We start from the raw sequence: 10,095 nt of genomic DNA on the forward strand, positions 1-10,095 counted from the left end.
GTGAACAGTGATTAGTTTTATAATTGCCAGGATATAATAAAATGCAACAATGAGCATTGGCATTTACTACAGGGCTGTGTATTAGGTTAAAGCCTTAATAAGACAGAGTTGTGCTTCATGCCAAACTTTGGAAATGATTTTGGTACACTTCTTTAAGCTTTACGAAACTGATTAATATATTGTTAGATTCCACTCAAGTCATACTTCCTTACAATATCTTTATTTTTTCAATATGTTTTTTAGTAAAACTTTATTTTAAAAAAAATAACTTTTGGGACTGCAGAATCATTAGAAATTGATGCATTTTTTGTAAATTACTTCAACACTTCAAACCCCACATTTATGATATTTTGCATGAATATAAAGGTTTACACAAGTATTTACTTGGGATAAATTTGATGTTTATGTGCAAATTTAATTCTATGATATGAGATTAATAATGTTATAAAAGAAACAGATTTAAGACTGTAGACCAATTTGACCAAGCAGAGTTTGGTTCAAAGGTGTGAATGATCAGAATCCACCCCCTGGGTAGCTCCTGTTTATTTAAGAGCTGAATTTAGAAACCTGGTAAGAGTGAGGATTAACCAGTCTATTGAACCTGTGCCACATGTATATTGAGCTTAAGTCAGAGCTTTGTCATATCTATAGTGTGTGGTCAGCACAAGCACCATATCCGCAGAAGCACTGGTGCCTTGTAGTGTTGGGGCTGCTTTAAATTCTGATCATTGTCACCGATTAACTCACTGTAACAAAACTGGATATATTAGAATAAAAAATCTGTCAGAAAATGATAAGAAGCTGTCAGAGTGGAGGTGTGGAGAAAAAAAAAGAAAAAAAAAAGAAAAAAAAAAAACTTTACGAATGAAGATAATAATATTTGCTGTCATCATGAGAAACTCTACATTTCTAGCTATGTGCGGCTGCAAAAGAATTGTTCTGATCCATTGAAAGTACACAAGAAGAAGTTGGACAGGAAGTACGACAATTTAATTATCAAAATAATGCTTAAAAGTACCATTGTAAAGTAAATGATTTCACCCTGTTAAAGACTATAAAGGTACATGTTTAATCTTCTACAAATGTGATACATGCAAGTAATAGAAAAGTGAATTCTTGACATGGCTTCCACTTCAAAAGCACACCTATTGATTTTATTCTACACCTTTCATCGAACATGTTTTTTTTTTTTTAAATAGTGGGCCTTTATAAAAATCGTTTAAAAATAGAAGGGAGTGACAACAACTCTTGAATTTTCTGCCACAGTTTGCATATGTGTGTGTCTTTAAGTGACAAAAATTTAAAAGAGCTGTGTAACTGTCAACATGGTGAACACGGGGTAAAACCGGGGTAAATTTCAGTGTCGTTGAGTCTGGAGCAAAGTTCAGACACCTATCGCACCCAATATTTTGCTCCAAAAGGTTTCAGTTTTCTTGTTTCAAAAGGTTTCATCCGGTCACTAGATTATGTAAATCAGGCAACAAAATTCTTCATGATGAATAAACTGACTGTTGGCAGCAATTAAAAAATTCAAATTTTTTTGACTGCATGTTACAAATCACTACTTTTGAGAGTACTTATCTTAAAAAGTATTTGAAGTAGAACATTTGTGATGTCAGATTGTGAAAGCCTCACTAATAGACACCATTTGTGTGAATTTTCAGAACTCTGTTTGTGAAATTCTAGAATTTATAGCCCTCCAAAAATGCTTCAGATACAAATCTGCAACACACGACTGCCAGAATTGAAACACCCCTAGGGTGTTTGTAGGGTCATATCTTGGAATTTTGAGATATAACTTGGCAAACCTTCCTCATATATGTTAAGGTAGCTTTGAGAATTTTTTCAGGAAAATCTGAGGGGGTCACCACAGAATTTCATGGGGAAGGAGATCGAGAGAAAGAGAGAGAGAGAAGGAGAGAGAGAGAGAAGGAGAGAGAGAGAGATGGAGAGAGAGAGAGATGGAGAGAGAGAGAGATGGAGAGAGAGAGAGAAGGAGAGAGAGAGATGGAGAGATGGAGAGAGGCAGAGTAGAAAAGGCATTGCCGAACAGGGCACTTCCAAGCCTCATTCAAAAACATTTGCAAGACTAGCCAATTCGTTTGAGTATGCAGAACTTGGTGATTAATTTAATAATAAACCAATTCTCACGTAATTTGTGTCGACATCTTTTTAACATCATATGGAAGGACAATGTCCATATAGGAATATGCGCTGAACATTTTACCTTTTGTATTCCACTAAAGGGACGGATCTAGATCTGGACCCGAACCAAAATCGAATCAGTTTGTGACCGACCGAGCTCATCCATAACTTTTTGAGACAGTGCTATGCATCGTTTTTGGCCCCAATTCTCAATGGTGAAGAATCACTTTAGAAATTATTGTATCTTCACCAAAATCTAATCATGCGTTCTTGTCTCACACTAAACCTGACCTCGAAAATTTTGTCTGAATCTGTCAACGTTTTGAGATATCCTGCTCACAGAGAGACAGACAGACAGAAATGAAACATTTAACCTCCATCCACATTCGGCAGTGGAGGTAATGAACCACTTTTATCAAAAATATGGTAAATGAGATGAAAATAGATGGTGTACAAAGATACTCAGAACATATTAAAAACTTTTCAAAAAACACTCTATACCTCCACCAACGAAGGTAAAGGAGGTTATGTTTTCACCCCTTTCCTGTGTGTTTGTCTGTCTGTCTGTGTGCAGGATATCTCAAGTTTAGGATGGATTCGGATGAAACTTGGTGGACAGGTTGGGAGGGGGGGGGGAGGGTTTGACAACGACGAATCGATTTGATTTTGGTGAAGATCCACATCCGGATCCGCCTACTATAATTTTTCTTAAGTGATTCTTCACCATTGAGAGATCGGGCAAAACCGATATATTGCACGATATCTCAAAAAGTTGTTGACTGGTTCGAACGAAACTTGGTGGACATGTTGAGTGTGTGACGAGGAAGAATTGATTCGATTTTGGTTAAGATCTGAATCTGGATACGAGAATCATTTGATATTTAAAGTGATTCTTCACCATTGAGAGATAGGGCCTTCACCATTGAGAGATCAGGCATTACGTGGTGGAGGTATGCGCTCCACAGAGTGCCCCTCTCGTTCAGAATGGGTTTTATGAATGCATTACAAAAATGTCAAACGAACAGAAGAAACCCCTTTCCTGTGAGAAGGAAATGTGTGAAACTCTCAAAAAAAAGAACAAGATAAACTTCCTCCCTTTAGAATCATTTACAATCAACTCGATTTTCGAGCATTACGAGGACACAAAAAGTTTTGTTTAAAATTACGTGCAGCTTCGTGGATAAAGGCTTTCGAGAGCAAGAAGACATCTTAACCTTTTAAAATAGTAACAAAACTCGTCTGGGATTAAACAACAGGTGTACATCATAAAAAAAAAAACACGCTACAACTCGGAAGGAATATAGGCCGAAGGGTATCAAATATTGGGGAGGGTCGCTTGAAAATGGTGCATCATTGTTCTGGCAGCCTTTACAGTACCCCCAAGGTTTGGGCCAACAAAACACCACTTAATATTACAAGATAATCTTACACAACCATGCAGTCTACATTCCAAGATAATCAACATTAAGCACAAAGAAGAAGAAAAACAAAAAAAACCTTGGCACTAAACATCAAGCAAGCACAGCAGGAATGTTTCCTCATACAAACCAATAGAACCATCACTGGCAGGGACACGTGAGGGGGTTTGAACGAGAAATACCGCAGTGATACACAGCACAACCACAAACACAAGATGAGAAATATCAACAACAAAAAAAAATACAACAAGAAGAAACAATCCTGGCCCACAGCAACTCCTCCAAAAGGCAGTTTGAGGAAAACAAAAGAAGCAGGAGAGGAAAGTGCAGCTGCACAAACGGGACGGGGGCAAGACAACGTACGAGCAACCAGATATCTGTGTTCGGCAGCGGTTGGAGCTCGCACGGTCAGCTGCTGAGCCAGCAGTGCACAGCGAGAGTGCAGTTTCTCATCGCAAACCGCTCACGATGCCGGTGGGAGCTTCGTGTGACTTCACACCGACACCGACACCGCCGACAATAACATGTGAGCCGTCCTCACCGCCAGCGTCTCACGAGCATCATGGGCGCTCGCCGCATTACCTACTGATGGGAGAGTCGTGAGGAGAGTTCTGCACTCCGACTCGCACGTAAAAATAAATAAATAAATCAATGAAAGGTCGCATCAACCGGTTAACAAGGCATGGACTCGAAGCTGTTCCCAAAACGACAACAATGGTGCACGCTTGAAACGAAAGATAAATAAATTCCTGCTCCGAAAGCATCCTTCGCCGTGCTGTGAAAGCCTTGCAACTGACATTTACTATGAAGGAAAGTCATAAAACAGGACCCAACAAGTGGGCACAAGGAGGATGGCAGCTTCAGATTTTCGAGGTTTTCAGCTTCTCCTGCATTCGGTGAAGACCAGTCTCCAATGGTCTGCAACGCTCGAATCGTTTTGAAAGAGCAACGCAGGTTCAAGGTTGTGCCAGCATATCTGTCCATCCATCCATCCATCCATCCATCCATCGGTACCATACTCTGTGCAGAGCGTTGGTGCTGCTTCAGCAGTCTCCTTTGCTATTGGGCACAATCCTGGACGGGTCGCCACTCCGACACAGTATACCAGCAAGCTGGCACTCATTTTGCCGACTACAGAAGGATGACAGGCAGTCAACCCCATCTGGGGTTAATTCAACACCCAAGGGGGATTTGAACTCAGGATCCTCGGATATCAAGCCCACCACCCGAACCATTAAGCCAACACCATGCATCGCAGATTTATAGCACCTTCAAAAGTTACCTTTCGCACAACTCGTTGCAACCGGGTCAAAGTCTGCGAGGGAGGCGGCACGTTTTGGCCTCGGACAATTCCTCATGGAGCACAAAGCACTACCCGACAAACTACACTCCCAAAATCACGACTGAAGGTGTGCGATCCAACCTTTTCACACTTTTCCACGTACACAGTAATGATGCTTTGATAGTTGGGAAACGGGGTGGGCAGGAGAGGGGAGATCTTTACAATGACAAACCACCCGTTCTTCAGGTAAAGAAAAAGTATAACTTCAGAAAGTTTGGTTAAAAATCGAAATAGATGGAAATATTATGAAGATGTACTGTACTCGTTAGCCAATCACAACCAACACAAAGGCCATAAACCAAGTAAAACACATCCATGCTCGCTTACAATGATTTTTGGGGGTTTTTTTATTCTTCTTTTATTCTTCCTTAAATCATCTTTCATCCAACAACCACTTCATTTGTTAAACTTCAATTAAAATCTGCCTGCTACTGTGCTTACACATTGCCAGAACCACTGACAGATGGAATCTACCACCACCATCATACCAAAGCCTGGTGTTGGCGGCTTGGGATCTTAGGGTCCTGAGTTTGAGCCCCGTTTTCCGCTGAATTAACACCAGGGGGTTGACCCAGCCTGTCATCCTTCCGAGGTCGGCGAAATCAGCACTAGTATACTGGTAATAGGGGCACTGCATCAGCGGCAAGCTGATGCATCAGCGGCAGCAGCATAACGTACGCGTCCAACCACAACCTCCCCCATTACCAATGCGTCAACCACAACCACCTCCATTACATACATAACCAACCACGACCTCACACATTATTAACACATCCACCACCACCCAATTGTGTATATAAAATATATCGACCACCACTACCACATAAAACGTATGTCAACCAGCAACTACCAAATTACATATATGCATGTAACACCTCCTCCACCCCTCATTCTTCAGATCGATACGTCTGCAGCACCCCCACCCCCTACCCCCCCCCCCAATTAACCAGAAACCTTCACTTTCGCACTGCAAGGACCATCGGGCTGCCGAGGCAGTTTCATTGGCTAAGGAGTACAGTCTGGGATGGGTGGCCATTCCGACGCAGGATAATTGAATGGCTCATTACCCCAGTAAGCTGGTACTTATTTTACCAACCTCGGAAGGATGACAGGCCGAATCAACCGACCTGGTGTTATTTCGATGGGCCGACAGGGGCTCAAACTCAAGACCTTAAGATCTCAAGGCAGCCAACTTGACCATTTCGCCAACGCCAGGCTTCGCTCCCTTATTAACATATATCTAAAGGTCTCCATCCTACCCCCACCCCCTCACAATTACATATATTGAAAGGTCTCCATGTCTCCAAACCCCCTTAACATACATCCACACGTCTCCATGTCTCCAAACCCCCTTAACATACATCCACACGTCTCCAATCCCCCTCCCCATGACATACACCTACACGTCTCCAATCCTCCTTTACATACATCCACACGTCTCCAATCCCCTCCCCATTACATACATCCACACGTCTCCAATCCCCCTCCCCATGACATACATCGACACGTCTCCAATCCCCCTCCCCATGACATACACCTACACGTCTCCAATCCTCCTTTACATACATGCACATGTCTGCAATCCCCCTCCCCATGACATACACCTGCACGTCTCCAATCCCCTCCCCATGACATACATCCACACGTCTCAAATCCCCCTCCCCATGACATACATCTCGAATCCCCCTCCCCATAACATACACCTGCACGTCTCCAATCCCCCTCCCCATGACATACATCCACACATCTCCAATCCCCCTCCCCATGACATACATCCACACATCTCCAATCCCCTCCCCATGACATACATCCACACATCTCGAATCCCCCTCCCCATAACATACACCTGCACGTCTCCAATTCCCCTCCCCATGACAGACATCCACACATCTCCAATCCCCTCCCCATGACATACATCCACACATCTCCAATCCCCCTCCCCATGACATACATCCACACATCTCCAATCCCCTCCCCATGACATACATCCACACATCTCCAATCCCCCTCCCCATGACATACATCCACACATCTCCAATCCCCCTCCCCATGACATACATCCACACGTCTCCAATCCCCCTCCCCATGACATACACCTACACGTCTCCAATCCTCCTTTACATACATCCACATGTCTCCAATCCCCCTCCCCATGACATACACCTGCACGTCTCCAATCCCCCTCCCCATGACATACATCCACACGTCTCAAATCCCCTCCCCATGACATACATCTCGAATCCCCCTCCCCATAACATACACCTGCACGTCTCCAATCCCCCTCCCCATGACATACATCCACACATCTCCAATCCCCTCCCCATGACATACATCCACACATCTCCAATCCCCCTCCCCATGACATACATCCACACATCTCGAATCCCCCTCCCCATAACATACACCTGCACGTCTCCAATTCCCCTCCCCATGACAGACATCCACACATCTCCAATCCCCCTCCCCATGACATACATCCACACATCTCCAATCCCCCTCCCCATGACATACATCCACACATCTCCAATCCCCCTCCCCATGACATACATCCACACATCTCCAATCCCCTCCCCATGACATACATCCACACATCTCCAATCCCCTCCCCATGACATACATCCACACATCTCCAATCCCCTCCCCATGACATACATCCACACATCTCCAATCCCCTCCCCATGACATACATCCACACATCTCCAATCCCCTCCCCATGACATACATCCACACATCTCCAATCCCCCTCCCCATGACATACATCCACACATCTCCAATCACCCTCCCCATGACATACATCCACACATCTCCAATCACCCTCCCCATGACATACATCCACACATCTCCAATCACCCTCCCCATGACATACATCCACACATCTCCAATCCCTCTCCCCATGACATACATCCACACATCTCCAATCCCCCTCCCCATGACATACATCCACACATCTCCAATCACCCTCCCCATGACATACATCCACACATCTCCAATCCCCTCCCCATGACATACATCCACACATCTCCAATCCCCTCCCCATGACATACATCCACACATCTCCAATCCCTCTCCCCATGACATACATCCACACGGCTCCAGTCCCCCTCCCCATGACATACATTCACACGTCTCCAATCCCCCTCCCCATGATATACATTCACACATCTCGAATCCCCCTCCCCACGACATACACCTGCACGTCTCCAATCCCCCTCCCCATGACATACATCCACACGTCTCCAATCCCCCTCCCCATGTCATACACCTGCACGTCTCCAATCCCCTCCCCATGACATACATCCACACGTCTCCAATCCCCTCCCCATGTCATACATCCATATATCTCAAATCCCCCTCCCCATTATATACCTTCACCTCACTCCACCCCCCTCTCCCTCACCTCCTTCCCCATCACAGAAATCAACCACTCCCAGTGACGTCACCTCACTCCCCCCCCCACTCCTCCCATTCATCAATAACCTCCCGCTCCCATGAAATCCACCGACTTCAATAACATATGTCCCCCCTTCCCCAACGTCGCTCCCCTAAACCCCCAACCGAGCCCCCTGACGACCCCTCACCTGAAGGAGGACAGAGACACCAAACGCACCCAGAGAGCTATCCCATGGAAGGAACAGTCCACCGTCGGTGCACCTCCCGCCGGCGCTCGTCCACAGGCACAGAATGAGAGAACAGTTACAAATGAAGGCAGAAGAAGCGAATGGAGAAAAAAAAAACCCACACAAAACACTGAGGCACGAAATCACAAACACAGTGCGAAAGGGACTCCGACGGCGATGGGACTTTACTCCGATTTTTATCAACGTTTCCTACTCAGTCGGGCTCGGTGAACCGCGGGAAGAAGCGCCACAAACAACCGGATAACGAGGCGACGCCCGCAACATCCGCAGGCTCAACACCGAAATGGCGGCCGAACCTCGTGACGTCACAACGCCGGAAACGTGCTGCAAACACCATCCCCTCTGAGTTTAAACCCCGCCCACTGTCTTCCCCGTTTAAACCCCGCCCACTGTTTTCCCCGTTTAAACCCCGCCCACTGCCTTCCCCATTTAAACCCCGCCCACTGTAGTCCCCGTTTAAACCCCGCCCACTGTTTTCCCAGTTTAAACCCCGCCCACTGTTTTCCCCGTTTAAACCCCGCCCACTCCTCTTGTCCCTTTAAAGCTTTTGTTTTCACGGAGGTTTTAAAGGTTCAGGAACCTCCGTGTGTAAAGAGCATGGGAGAATGAATATATTGAAGTGGTGAATGAAGAACGAAGAGTAGGTGAACGACTTGAGGTGAATGAATGAAGGGAGAGGATTCTGTCACGATGTACATTGCCATGGCTCTTATATACTGCATCAATAAAGAAGTGTTATTCCAAAGCACACACTAAATCGATCCAAGAGATCTATTTTCGTGGGAACTCCGGTAATATAGAGTAACTGGTACTATATGTCTACACAATGGGAATACAATGTCCTTGCAACAGAAAAAAATACACACAATAAACATACATCATCAATGACAGCTCGAATCCCATGAAATTTAATGAAAACCCATTTAAATGAAGTGAAATTTCATTATTTGGGCATTTTAATGTTTTGAAACTGAGTTGCAATGAAAAGTTTTGAAGGAAGAGAAAAAGAAAAGTCTGATGACGACATTCATTGTTTTATCGCTTGCCACAAAAAAAAAATACAAAAAAAAAGATGAAGGAACAGTTTTTACATTGTGAGATAAACTGTGGGTAAGAGTTTGGAATTTATTTGTTGTTTTTATCTTGTGTACTCAAACCATGGCGATTGAGGACAGAAACTGAATCAGGGAATTTTTCACCTGATGACATCATCAATCATCATCATCATCTTCATCATCATCATCTTCATCATCATCATCTTCATCATCATCAGCATCATCATCATCATCATGTTGTGTCCTGTAGTTCCAGGCACTTAATATGGAATAGGCAAAGCCTCGAAGCGAACGTAGAATTCTTCTTACATTCGATGCTGCAATTTCCGGTTACTTCGGCCTGGATTCGGGATCAGCGATCAAATAAAGTAAATCAGGATTAAAAATTATGTTTTGTTGATGTGGGAGATATCTTTATTAAAATCAGTGGAGGAAATAAACACCATGTCTGATATTATTTGGATCTTTCATGTCTCCGACGATGCCTTTATCTCCCA

General features: G+C 44.3%; 1 protein-coding gene across 2 annotated transcripts in view; it reads right to left on the reverse strand.

Annotated features, from left to right (window-relative positions):
• Positions 1–8,868, reverse strand: part of LOC147035436 (tyrosine-protein kinase Fyn-like) — a 78,575-nt gene extending 69,707 nt beyond the window's left edge. Inside the window, exon 1 of one of the 2 annotated variants that reach the window (XM_085898243.1) lies at positions 8,484–8,868. The gene's annotated coding sequence lies outside the window, so the exon portion shown is untranslated. The remainder of the gene's footprint in view (positions 1–8,483) is intronic. The other variant, XM_085898234.1, reaches the window with a different exon arrangement.
• Positions 8,869–10,095: the final 1,227 nt, after the last annotated feature.

This window comes from Eptatretus burgeri, chromosome 1, assembly GCF_056783735.1.
Source record: "Eptatretus burgeri isolate ZD-2024b chromosome 1, Ebu_testis_v1, whole genome shotgun sequence".
Lineage (NCBI taxonomy): Eukaryota > Metazoa > Chordata > Myxini > Myxiniformes > Myxinidae > Eptatretus > Eptatretus burgeri.